This window comes from Capsicum annuum, chromosome 12 (genome assembly GCF_002878395.1).
Source record: "Capsicum annuum cultivar UCD-10X-F1 chromosome 12, UCD10Xv1.1, whole genome shotgun sequence".
In the NCBI taxonomy this organism is placed as follows: Eukaryota; Viridiplantae; Streptophyta; class Magnoliopsida; order Solanales; family Solanaceae; genus Capsicum; species Capsicum annuum.
Window position 1 is genome coordinate 130,674,504 of NC_061122.1, and position 14,245 is coordinate 130,688,748.

The 14,245-nt window shown below is 36.7% G+C and overlaps 1 long non-coding RNA gene across 2 annotated transcripts; it reads left to right on the top strand.

Annotated features, from left to right (window-relative positions):
• The first annotated feature begins 811 nt into the window (after nucleotides 1-811).
• Nucleotides 812-12,306, top strand: LOC124889238. Of its 2 annotated transcripts, XR_007047930.1 has the most exons (3): nucleotides 812-8,681; nucleotides 11,302-11,375; nucleotides 11,681-12,306. It is a non-coding gene; the product is annotated as an uncharacterized LOC124889238 (long non-coding RNA). The 2 variants fall into 2 exon arrangements; XR_007047929.1 differs by having other exon boundaries at nucleotides 812-11,375.
• Nucleotides 12,307-14,245: the final 1,939 nt, after the last annotated feature.

A 14,245-nucleotide genomic window follows, 5' to 3' on the forward strand; every position in this document is an offset into this window, starting at 1 on the left:
GCTGTTGTTATATGCAAACTCAATCAAAGACAAATAGTCACCCCAACTACCTTTGAAATCTATCATGCACACTCATAGCATATCTTTTAGGTCTGAATGGTCCTTTCTGCTTGACCATCTGTCTGAGGATAGAAGGCTGTACTGAGATGAACTCGGGTGCCAAGACTCTTTTGGAATGCCTTCCAGAAATAAGAGGTAAATTGGGTACCTCTGTTTGAGATGATAGACAATGGAACACCGTACAATCTGACCAACTTTCTAATATAGTGTTTGGCGTAATCCTCGGCTGAATATAAGGTATGGACTGGAAGGAAATAAGCGGATTTAGTCATTTATAATGGCCCAAACTGAATCATGCTGATGATGAGTACGAGGCAATCCCTTCACAAAGTCCATGTTCACTTCTTCCCATTTCCAGGTGGGAATGCTAAACTCCTGCATGGACCCACTAGGCTTCTGATGCTCAATCTTAACCTGCTAACACATTGAGCACTTAGCTACAAACCCTGCTATGTCTTTCTTTATCCCACTTCACCAATAGATCTCCTACAAATCACGGTACATCTTAGTATCCCCTGGATGAATCGAGTAGCGCGCACCATGCGCTTCTGCAAGAATTTTCTGCCTTAAGTCATCTACACCTGGAACACATAGCCGACCTGGTAACGCAGCACACCATCTCCCTCTTTAGAGAAAACCTCAACTTTCTGATCTCTGACTGATTCTTTTAACTTGACTAGACTGGGATCCCCATCCTGCTTTTCCTTCACTTCTGAAACTAGGGATGATTCTGAACTACTCTGCACCCATACACTACCTTCTGCTGAATCGACTAAGCGAACACCTAACCAGGCTAACTGATGGACTTCCTAAGCTAACTTCTTCTTACTGTCCTCCACATTAGTAACACTACCCATAGACATTCTACGAAGGGCGTCACCACTATGTTGGCTTTGCCTGGATAATACAGAACACTCATGTCGTAGTCTTTTAATAACTCCAACCACCTTATCTGATGGAGGATTAGGTTTTTTTAAGAGAACACAAACTACAGGCTCTTATGATCAGTGAGCACATTAACTGCACACCATATAAAATAGTGCCTCCAAATCTTTAAGGCAAACACTACTGCTGCTAACTCAAGATCGTGAGTAGGATATTTCTTTTCATGAGGCTTAAGCTGTCTAGAGGTGTAGGCTATTACCTTACCTCTCTACACTAAAACACAACCCAATACGACTCTGAAAGTGTGATAATACACAACGAAGCTGTCAAAACTATCTGGTAGGGTAAAAACTGAAGCTATGGTAAGTCAAGTCTTCAACTCCTGAAAACTTTTCTCACAAAAATCTGACCACTGGAACTTGACTTTCTTCTGAATCAATTTGGACATAGGGGATGCAATAGACAAAAATCCCTCAACAAACCATCGGTAATAGCCAACCAAACCCAAGAAACTCCTGATATCTGATAGAGAGATGGGTCAGGGCCAGTTTCTCATTGCCTCAGTCTTTTGGGGATCAACTCTAATGCCATCACCGAAAATGATATGTCCAAGGAATGCTACTGATCTTATCCAAAATTTGCACTTACTGAATTTGGCGAATAACTGATGGTTTCTGAGAGTCTGCAATACTATTTTGAGATAGTCTGCATGATTTGTGTTCACTACGGGAGTAAACAAGAATGTCATCTATGAAGACTATTACCAACATGTCTAAATACTGTTTGAACACACGGTTCATCAAGTCCATGAAGGCTGCTAGGGCATTGGTAAAATCAAAGGACATGACTAAAAATTGAAGTGATCGTACTGAGTTCTGAAAGCTGTTTTTGGGCTGTCACATTTCCTGACTCTGAGCTGATGATAGCTTGATCTGAGGTCTTTCTTAGAGAAATAGCTAGCACCCTAAATTTGGTCAAATAAGTCATCGATTCTGGGAAGTGGATACTTGTTCTTAACCATAACTTTATTTAACTAATGGTAATCTATACACATTCTGAGGGAACCATCTTTCTTATGTATAAATAAAATTGGTGCACCCCACGAGGACACACTCGGTCTAATGAATCCCTTATCTAAGAGATTCTTTAACTGTTCCTTTAATTCAGTGAGTTCTGTAGGTGACATTTTGTATGGAGGAATACATATGGGCTGAGTATCTGGAAGGAGATCAATTGCAAAATCAATTTTCCTTTTGGGATGAACTCCTGGAAGATCTTCGGGAAACACATCTGGGAATTCATATGCTACTAATTCTAATTCAAGAGTAAGGGTTTCTGAACTAGAGTCCTGGACTCGAACGAGATGGTAGACATATCCCTTTGATATTATTTTTCTTTCCCGAAGGTAAGAAACAAACTGACCATGTTGAGACTGAAATTGAAACTGGACAATTCTATTTCTGCAGCTGACTGAGGCATATAAGGAATGAAGCCGATCCATGTTGAGAATGACATCAAAATCAATCATCTCTAATTCGAGGAATTCTGCTGACCTGAATTTCTGAGATATCATAATTGAATAGTTCCTGTATTCTCGTCGGGCTACGATATATTTACCCACTGGGATAGAGACTGAGAAAGGCTCTGCTAGAATTTCTAGACTGACTCCAAAATCAACTACTATATAAGGAGTCACAAATAACAAGAAAGCTCCTGGATCTAGCAAAGCCTAAATATTCAAATGATAAACTTGTAACATACCAGTGACCACATCAGGAGAACTTTTTTGATCCTGTTGGGACTGAAGAGCATAGAATCTATTTGAGCACTACCCACTGGTGGCACTGGATGAGGCACCTTGCCGATTTGGGTGGTCGGACTGAGCTGGGGGATGGGTATGCTGACTATACAAACCCACCTGAGGACACTGTCTGACTATGTGGCCTGGCTTGCTATATTTGAAACTCACATCCTTGCCAGCTCTGCAGATACCTTGGTGGTTTCTGCTATACTTCTGGCAAAGGGGATTGGTTTGGGCACTGCTAACACTGCCCTGAGGCTTAAGGCTTGATGCCCTATCTCTGTTGCCATCTCCGAATTTCAGCTTTGGCACAGTGGCTAAGAACAGAGCTGGAACTGAGGATTTTGGGCAGAACTAAGAATGATTCCCACCCTCTGACTTAGGCTGAGCAAAGCTGAAACTAGCTATCCTCACTCTGTTGCTCCCCCTCTCCTTCTCTTTAATCTTGGCCTTCTTTATTTATTGAGCATGGACCATAATCCTGGATATGTCCATCTCCTTTATCAGCATTGCGGTCCTGCACTCTTTGACCACATTGCTAGACACCCATGATACAAACTTACTCATCGTAGATCTGCTATCTGCCACAACATGCAGGGCATATCTGGCCAATTGAGTAAACTTGAGAAAATACTCCTGCACTGTCATATTACCCTACTTCAGGTTGATAAACTCTAAAACTTTCATTTCCCTCAACTCTAGTAGGAAGAACCTATCCAGAAAAGCAACTGCAAACTCCTCCCATTCCATGGGCCCTGTATTAGCGGCCCTCTCTGCTTTCCATTGTTTGAACTATGAGCGAGACACATCTTATAATTGATATGAGACCAACTCAACATTGTCAGCAGCAGTCATCCCCATGATATCTATAACCTTCTACACCTGATCAAGAAATTCCTGAGGGTCCTCATTTGACTTAGACCCGGTAAACGATGGAGGGTTCATTTGGGTGAAGTCCTAAATCCTCGAAGCAATAGTATTAGCCACTGGGTTGGTCGGAATGGAAGCTGGGCATTTATTTTGGGCTACTACAGAATGAGATAGGGTGGTGAAGGCTGCTCTGAACTCCGTATGGGAGACATGCTCACCCAAAGAATCTGGATGGACGGGCTGACTGGTCTCCCATTTCTCTTCCCTGAGTTCTCTTTGGAGGCATATTCTGTAAATGGAAGAGAAGCTAAGATTAGAAAGAGAGTGTAACTGGAGCTCATGCTCACCCGCACAACATGGATACTGAAAAAAAAGAAAACTTTTCCAAAAACATCTCATAGCCTCCTATCCATAAGTGTGTCGCGTAATACACCTATGCACAAAACTCTACTAGATGCGGCTTTTAGACTTCCTAGGACACTGTTGAACCTTAGGCTCTGATACCAAGTTTGTAACGCCCCGAGTCTATACCCTAAACGCTCCATGGTGCTCATAATGTTGAAGGACCATAAGCTAACCCATAACTGGTACCTGCTGCAATAACTATGTAATAAATACTATAATGATTGTGGAAATAGACAAAAAAACATATGCCATCAGGTTCACATCTGTAAATAAATCTGAATATAAGTACTGAAAAACTGAACAACTGTCTGAAAATACTTTAGTCTGAAAAGCCTCCAACTGTCTGAACTGTGGAGTTGATGGAACAAGCCCCCAACTAACTCCATCTACTAAAATAAAATTGAATTACTATAAATAATAATCATGTCCTTGAATTATAAGGACTCACCACTACCCTAAAAGCTGAGAATCTGAACAGCTAAGGGTACTCTGGAGCCCGTGCATTTGAACCTATGATATAAGACATCATAGCGCAAAGAAAAACATGCGTCAGTACTTTGAATGTACTGGTATGCTCAGTGAGGTAGGCTGAAATGCATGGTTTCATATGCATGCACAATAATAATTGAATAACATGAGTATGACTGAGTAAGAGTACATGCATAAATATATAGACTATAATTGAGATCGTGCTAATACTGAGTACTGAATCTGAATATTGATAACAGATATCTGAGTTTATGAATACAGTATTACTGATTATTTAAATAACTATATCTAACAGTTTTGAATACTATGGAACCATACTGAATTTCATATTGAGCTGAGTGACTATGTCTGATAGTCCTGAATTTGTAGAACTGAACTGAGTTTTATTCTTAAACTGAGACTGTGGGAGGTAATCATCTAATCGACATGCCCCTTTCTAAACTGATTGAGGTACAACCTGTAACCCCAGTTGGAAGGGTGCCAATATCGTATCATGGGTAAGGACAAGCTGTGAGTTAACCCTCTCTGATAGAAAGCTCTTCTGTCAACCCTCGCTGGTAGGATAACTCGAATGAGATATATCAATCCTTAATATATTTTGCAGAAAGATATCTCAACCTACACTGGCTACACAGTTCTGTAATACAGGGATTGCTATTAAGGGTCAAACCCTCTGCTGGCAGGAATGTCCCCATCCCTGGGTTAACTCGATTCTGAATCCTACTCCCAACTGAATAAACACTGAACTAATTCTAGTCTGTACTAGGATGGACTGAGTTGTTACTGATATTGTTGTTTAACTGAATTGGGTACATTGAGTTCCATGGACTATCGAAAACTACTAAATTCTATTAACTGACTGAGTTTATCGAGGTCTGGACAGAGTATTGAACTAGACTGGAAGAATACTGAGTCTACTGAGTTTTTCCTGAGTTCTGTAACTGACTGAGAGTACTACTGATAGTGACGTAACTGTTACTGTACTATGACTGACCATGGCTCTAAATATCAGCTAAATTATCGAGTATAAGTACCCCCAGGACTCGATAGCACAAAATAAGAGATATGACATAAACTTGAAACATGTAAACTAAGCATTTGATCATTCTTCATTCATTGGGGCATTTTAACAAACACTTGCATGTCATGAACTTAAACACATGCTAACATGATATAACTTCACTATTCAACTCACATGCTTAATTCATCAGTCACTTGAAAGGCATAAATTATGCACATAGTACTAATCAACATGTAAGCACACAATTTCAATATTAAATTCACCCTTTGAAGGATTTAGCATGATTTCACATGGTAACATATATAAATTAATTAACTCCACATGAAATTGATCATGAAACATGGATTTGAAACCCAATTAATCATTTTTAAACATAGATATTATCAAACCCAATATGGAATTCATATACTTCGAGTCTAAAATTGTTTCTTGGATTCCAAGGGTGGAAGGGACCCTTGGATGAACACTTCACATACCTTAGTTAAGGAATTTCTAAAAATTGATGGTAGAATCTTGAGTTCTTGATTTGAAATTGAATCTTCTAGTATTTTGTTCTTGAGCAATTTTGAAAAAAGATGAGTTTAATTTCTCTCTAAGTGATAAATTTTGTGTTTTGGGGGTTGAAGGTTGAAGGAAAAAGACCAAAATACCCCCAATGATGCAGTCTTTTAATGACTGAAAAACTGTACCATCGACGCACAGACCGACGCACCGCATCATTGGCATCAATGTGATAGCCAACGCGTTATATCGATTCCACGTCGACTCACTAGAAATTGATGCTGAGAGTTGGGAATGATATTTATCAAAGCGATAGTCGATGCGGCGCACCAAGATCGTGTTGATCCACTATTTTAGGATTCTAAAGGTGCTTCAAATGATGTCCAAAAAATCCAAAACTTGTCCGAGAACACCTATGTACATTCCTGATCGTGAATCAACCTAAATATCCACCTATAATGGATGTAAAGGCCATGAAATAAGATTGCCAACTTTTAAAGGCTAGAATGACACTAAGTCTGAATACTTAGCTAGAATATTCTACGTTTGGGACCCCTTAACAAGATTAGAGGACTGAATTAAGCTAAGGATTTTGTGGGGTCATACAGTATTTTGGAATATTTTGGTTCAGCTTCAGCTTCGGGATATTTCTAAACTCACACCGAGGGTAACCTTCTCTTTCTTTCAAATTCGAGTGACAACATACTTAGAGTTTTGGAAATTACATCCAGGTAAGTTCTTGCCTATAGATGTGAAGGATCCCACAGTCATGGTTAAGAGGTTACAAGACTCTTTTCCTCAACTCAATTAACTTATCACTCCTCCCGATCCAAAGATCATCTGAAATAAAAAACTATCTTTTCTACCAATTGAGTTAAACTACAAGTAGTCTAATTCCTTGAGTCTAAACAATATGTAGGCTGGGCTTTATATAGAAAACTCGACTGCATTCCAACCTTACCTCCCAATTTGCTTATTCCCCAACTTTTTGATTTCACTAAAATTTAAAAATCGAGATAGCTTGTGATTTCTTTGAAAATCATGCTTTAAGTCAAGCTTTTTGAACTAAAAATGGCCTGAATTCTCATATAACCTGAGATATATAGGAAAATCGATATCAGGGTCCAGCCATAACTCTACAAAAATTATGCGTAAACCAATCTCTTTCAGAAATGAATTTGTGGTTGAATAAAAATTTAGAATGTCAAACTCCCTTTGCCCATGGTTACTTGTTGTATTCACCTAACCCAAAGAGAGGGGTAGTTGTTGACACCTAATTTTTTTCCTCCACGACTTAATTTAATCCTGGGTTACTTTAGTTCTTAATAAAATTAAAATAGTTATTTCATCTAGATAAATGCGCTCCAAAATACTTTTTTGGCTTAATTTCATTATTTAAGTGATGATTATACATTTTCATATTCACATATACGAAATTGTATGAATTTTGTTACTTAAATGAACAATTTTATCAAAATTGGACTTTTAGTGAGATAGACCGTGAAAATTAATTCAAATGGGTAATATCTTGATTTAAATACAATTTGTTCTTGACAAGAATTTATTTGAAAAAAATATTTACTTGATTTTTATTAAATCAAGAAGCCCGATATTAAATTGAGTGTTAATTTGTATCGAATTGCGATTTAATTTAGTCAATTTATCAAATTTGGCCATGATTGAAATCAAATCGATCACAATTGCAGTATAATTAATCGATTGTTTTTAAATTATGGCTAAAATTTAAATAAATTAACTAAATGAATATCTTTGTACTATTTCATAAACACACAAATCCCTAATTTCTAATTAACAGCAACCCAACAAATAATGAAACTCGCCAGCCCCAAACTACCGCCCCAACCTACTTTACCAGGTCCAACAATAGACCTGACCCACTGGCCCAATTCCCTTTTCCTTACCTATAAGCCAACAACGAAAAACAGTAAAAGAACCCGTTAATAACAACTTCCATTAACGATCAACAATAACAAACACTGACAATTCGATGCTGAAAATCTGACTCCGATTTAGCTTTAATCGAATAATGGCAACCTGTCCAACACAATTTGAGATCGACTTGATTGTTTCCCACTCGTCACATGCTCGCCCCACATGGATTCATACGAGAAAAGCCAAGAATCTTTTAAAAATTAATGAGTTGGCTCATCCAATGTTTAAATTCATTGTTTTTGGAATAGAATCATATAAATTCATACGTATTTGTGCGAATTCTATTGGTTTATTGCGATTATTCCTTTTCCCCAATTTTCATTGGCCGCCCCATTCAAATCTCTCCAAGAAAATCCAAAATCAGTACAAGAATGACGACAATATTCTGCTATCATCCAAAAATATTGAAAATATCTCATTTTGCAATTCTGAAATTACCCCGTTTCCCTCTTTTTCCACTTCAGCTGAAACTTTAATTCACTCCTAATCTTGTGTTCTATAAAAATCTCACTGTGGAGCAATAAAAGGACAAGTCTTGAAAGTTAGAGAAAAATCTCTCAAGAAAAGTTCTTTTTTGGTAAATTTTTTTTGTGAAATTCGTCGACTAATCGAAGTTCTCGAATTGACGGCAACGCTTTTCGGTGGTGGTCGAGCTTCCGTTGCAGTCTCGAATCTTATTTTGCTACTCCAAAATAGGTAATGCTTCATCCCATTTAGTTTTGGTGTTTTGTTTTTCTTCTTCTTTTTGATTATTCTGTAGTAATATTTGCTATCTTAGTAGTGTTGTACGCTGATAGTATTAGTATTATATGTCGGGATTTGTTTGCTGTAGAATCCTTAAAGGCCATAGAATTTTTGTGATATGTATTATAGTGTTTAAATGCGAATCTACTGATTTTCTTTGATACTTTGTTCGAACCAGTGTTCGTTGGGTCTGGTTTGTAATTTCCTATTTTACTTTAGCATATTGTTTGGTTTATTATCTCCATTTTTATGTTTTTGATAGTATTCTTAGCTCATATGTTTGTTGTTGTAAGTTGTGGTTCCCGATTTCAACTTAATTGCCCCCTTATTCTAGTTATCGATATATTATTCCAAGCTTGAATGTTATTTTTTTGTGTGGTATATTTTTTTGTGCGGTATGAGTTCACTGTTTTGGCTTATGATGCTGGAAGAATGGGCGTGTTATTATACTTTCCTTGAGAGGTATGTGTATTGTATTTTGGTCTTGACTTATGTGTTGAATGTGTAAATCTGATCATTGAAAAAAAAATCTGTAACGTGTCCTTTATTTTAGTGTCATCAATAAGACTTGTTAAATCCATTATGTTTAAAGGCCTTTCCTAGTTCCCTGCATTAGCATAGGATTTTAAGACGCATGCAACAATCTTTTCTTGCCTCCATCTTAGTTTTCTCGATGATATGGGAGAAGCAAAAAATAAGATAGGCTATCACCATAACTCATCCTTATTTTCTAGTCCTTCGTCCCAATGAGATATTGGGAAGCAATTCATCAGGTGTGATTTTCTCCATGAATGTCACTTTGACTAAACACACTTTCTTTTTTAGGTCGCACATATTTCTCTTAAAGCTCGTTTTTTTTCCAGGTTTGTTTCATCACATAAACAATGGTCCAGAAATTTTGTTTTGAATTGGTGTTGTGTGTGATTTTCTTAATCTTCCTAAAAGAAGTAACTTAAGTTTTCTTGTTTAAACATGATGGAGAAGCTGATTTGTTTCCTGGAAATTATAAACTAAATTGATATTTGACATGATGCAGTTTTTTCTTTACTGTCTCAACAACAAATAATTGGAGTAAAAGGTTCTATTATCCCCTTAGTGTCACTACTTTGCTCTTTTACTCCCAAATTATTAGCCTCCCTCATGCGTTAATTAGTATTAATAGTGAAAATTTGATTTTTTTTTTACTTTCCTTACATTTTGATTATCTTTATGAAAATTTGAGTACTCCCCTTTTTCCTTTACATGAGCAAATGTTTTAAAGTTAACTAGGAGTGTTGAGAGTATTTCAAACCTTTGTACTATTTTGCTGAAGTTATTCATATGCTTTAGAATATGGCACTCGATTAATCATAGATATAAATATTTATGTAAAACCTTATTGATTGATTATTCTTTCCAACTATATGGATGCATTTACTACTTTCTATTTGACTCCTATACGCGAGTTTTGTTGCACGTTTCTTAGATTATTTTAATTATTTTTTAGATTACATGATAATTTCTTTATATTTTCTTTTTCTTTCTTTTTATGTGGATACGCTCGAATCCTCTATGGACTCTTTTCTCTCTTTGCATCTTCTCTATGGGCCCTTGAGGCCCGTCTCTCCCCTTATCAGTTTGGAAAGACAATCATATAGTGCATGGATACGAAGAGTTGGAACATGGAAAAATGGGTCAAAGGCCCTTTGTTGAAGTAGCTAAGCGACCTACAAGTCTCATATTTTTCTTAGTGTTGCTTTACTTGTCTTTACTCATTTAGTTATCTGTTTATTCATTCATTTGGGGTCTCGAAGCGAAAGTTATATAATTAATACAGGTTAAGCAGGTTCTAGGCCAAAGGGTTCGAAAAGATAGTTTAGGACTGGTTATGGGCCAAAAGCATAATATTTAGATTAGGACAGGTAAAAATTGGCCAAAAACCCAAATGAATAGTTTAGGACAGGTACAATTGGGTTTTGGCATAAAAGCCTAAATCTCTTTTTCCCCTTTACCCCTTTATATGTTTATTTGCCATTTATCCCTTCACACTTAGTTAAATTCTCTATTAAGCCATCAAAAAACTGATTTTCCATAAACCTCAATAAATATTTTCTTAATCAATTTCATTTCAAAAACCAACTTCTTTTCTTAAGGTTAGTCAAAGAACTGTTTTCAAATAGTACGGACAACCGCAAGTTAGCAGAATACTCTTGGTGCTTTAACAATCTTCCAAGAGTATTAATAGGAATCACTTACCCAAAATTTCTAACTTAAATGATTTTTTCTGTTTTGAATCATTTAAATAATTTCTAAAGGGTTTTCTTAATTTTCCTAAATAAATTGTCGACTCTAAAGTCATTTTTCCATAAAATAGGTATATGTTATGATGGTTGATCTACACAATCCAGGCTAAAGTTTTAAGTGCATATTAAACCTTGTTCCTTATCCCGACATGTGAAGTATATATGTATACGCATTGGTTTTTAATGATTTTAAACTGTTGATCATGTCATTATGTTATCCTTATCCTCAAGTTACATGCTAGCATCACCCTGCTAACCGTCTTCGGACGTTGTTTTTCCATGCGACGCAGGAATTGGCCATACTTCAAGTACTCCTGCTTAGTGATTGGGATTCGAGATCAACTTGTGAGTTGACATTGAAGTGGTGAGCTTCCATACGTCGAAATTCTATATTTCATGTTTTGTTTTCTTATGTCTTGGACTGTTTAGATTTGTTTGGCTATAGTCGGGGGCATGTCCCAACACTTTATTGATATTCAGTTTGATACTCTATTTAGAAGGCTTTGTTTGGACTACTGTGGTTATTGGGTGGTGATGGTGGATTGGTCGGCCGATCACCGATAATTGGTTATAAACATGCATTAAAATTTTCTTACGCTATTGCACGCTATCTTGTTATATGTTCGAAATTCATCTGACATTGGTGTGTGTTGTGTTTGGTATGGTTAGGTGCAGAGGGTGATTTCTGGTCCACGGGGGACTTGAAATACCCGTCACACCAGGCCATGGTTCAGGTCGTGATATATAAGATGGTTGATGAGTTAATCATGATGATATATGAATGATACACAAGCTGGAAATTAGTTGAAAACAACATTACAAGGCTTGGAATGTATGGGGAAAAGCATGGGATAAGACTTGATTGAAAATGGACGTTTTGGAGTCATTGGCGAGCCATGGACCTTAGCCACTGCTTTAGGGTCCACGCCATGCCCTTGGGGGCATCCTAAGTGACCAATTCAGGTGTTTCACTATGCTAAGGACATGCCACAGACCCCAGGAACCACGATACGTGGCATGGCATGGGCCTAAGCTCAAATCGACAACTTGTGTCCTCCTATAAATGGGACCCTTAAACATTATGTTACACACCTTGGACGACCTTAAAACTTTGAGGGAGGATGGAGAACACTTTAATTAGAGTTTTTCTTCCATTACTTTGGTTTGTTTATGGTTTTTAACATGTATTCAATCATTGCAATTATGGTTATGTCCATGAGCGGCAAAGCACCATTTTTTGGGGTTAAGGCTAAGAACATGATTAATCTTGTTATGAGTTGATTTGGTTTTGATTATTTATCTTATTTGGTTGTTTATTTATCGTTGTTATTACTATTTTAAGGATTATCGACCCTTATAATACATCCATTGTCATCTTGTGAGCCCGAAAGAAGGAACAAGAGGATAGAACGTGGGGTAAATAGAATAGCATTATAATATTCTACAAAATGAAGTTATAATTTACATTTAGGATAGAAATATACCTACGTGCCCTATATGATTCACTTATGGGATGAAATATGAATGCATTTAACTTAGTTCTCACATTTCCGCTCAACGGTGTAGTTGTGGGTCTAATTATATAGGTGATTAGAGGCTCGAAAAACCATGATCCTAATATCAACCCCGTGAATCAACAACCAAGATAAGTTACCAAATCAGTGAAGTTCAATAGCATAGTATGATTGTTTACAGAGCCTTAACCCTGGGTTTCTTCCCATTTTTTGTCCAAGAACCTTTACTTTTCCGCATTGTTTATGGTTACATTTAGTTTTAACTTTTCAAACTCTTTTTATTATGATAGCACTTGGTTAATCATAATAGTGAACTAGAATTGTATAGTTGTCAACACAAGTCTCCGAGGGATTGATACTTGGCTTGTAAAAGGCCACTATATTACTTGGTGAGACCACGTATACTTGTGTATGCAGTTGCGTGCAACAACCATATTGTGTATTTATTTATGAAGTACTTTATATCTCTTCCCTTAGAGGCAAGACGTAGACCAAGGGATTTCAAGCAACAAGTTGTGCCCTACGGGCAAGAGTTAACATTACGACATTGTGTTTTGATGTCCTACGGGCAAGAGTTAACATTATGACATTGTGTTTTGATCTATGAGATATTCGATAGCTCTTACCTTAGAGGCAAAACTTAACCCAAGAACTTTCAAATAACAAGTTATGCCCCATGGGTAAGAGTTGACATTGTCACATTATGTTTTGATTTATGAGATGTTCTATAACTCTTTCCTTTAGATGCAAGACTTAGCCCAAGGACTTTTAAACAAAAAGTTACGCTCAATGGGAAAGATTTGACACTATCATATTGTGTTTTGATTTATCAGATGTTTTATAAATCAAAGACTTTCAATCAATAAGTTATGCCCCTGTCACGACCCAATTTCTCAATCATGATGGCACCTACTATAACCCACCAGTAGGCAAGCCAATCCCACAGCCCGAAACTGTTAGTAATAGACTAACATAAGAATCAAGGAAAAAATGTAGGATAAATATAATAAAAGGTCAATTACATAACATAATCTCAAAACCTGGTGGTATCAGTAGAAGAGCTTTTAGTATAATAAGAATACAAAATAAAGTATCAAGGAAATTACACTGATACATCTTTTCTTCGAATACAATATTAAGACTAGTCTAGTACATATGAGGGAGGAAAGTACTACTCCAAATGTCTGGAGCTCACTCTAGGTCTCTGAACCATGGTTGCTCCGTACGACACATACATCAACAACAATAACCTGTACTATAATCTGTAGGCTGCAAAAATATAGTATGAGTACCAAACACGTGGTACTCTATAGACAACTGTCGACTGATCTCCAAAAATAATGTAGATATATACAATATATAAACAAAAATAAAGTCTATTCCCAATTGCCAACAACCACATATGAAATCCTATGAAATAATAAGGATAAACTATCCTATTTAAGCCTAAGAAATTAACATAATAAGGCTAAGGAAGTATCAAGAATGAGCTATCCTATTCTATCCATACTCAGGAATCTCAACACTATGCCGTAATCACTATCCAATATACAAATTAAGAGTGGAAGGAAGATATATAAAAGTATACAAGTCCAAGGAATGAATGTACAATCTGAATTAATGAAAGGAAGGAATACACTGTAACACCGTAGCTACATATGACTAGGTATACATATATATATATATATATGTATGTATGTATGTATGTACATAAATAAGG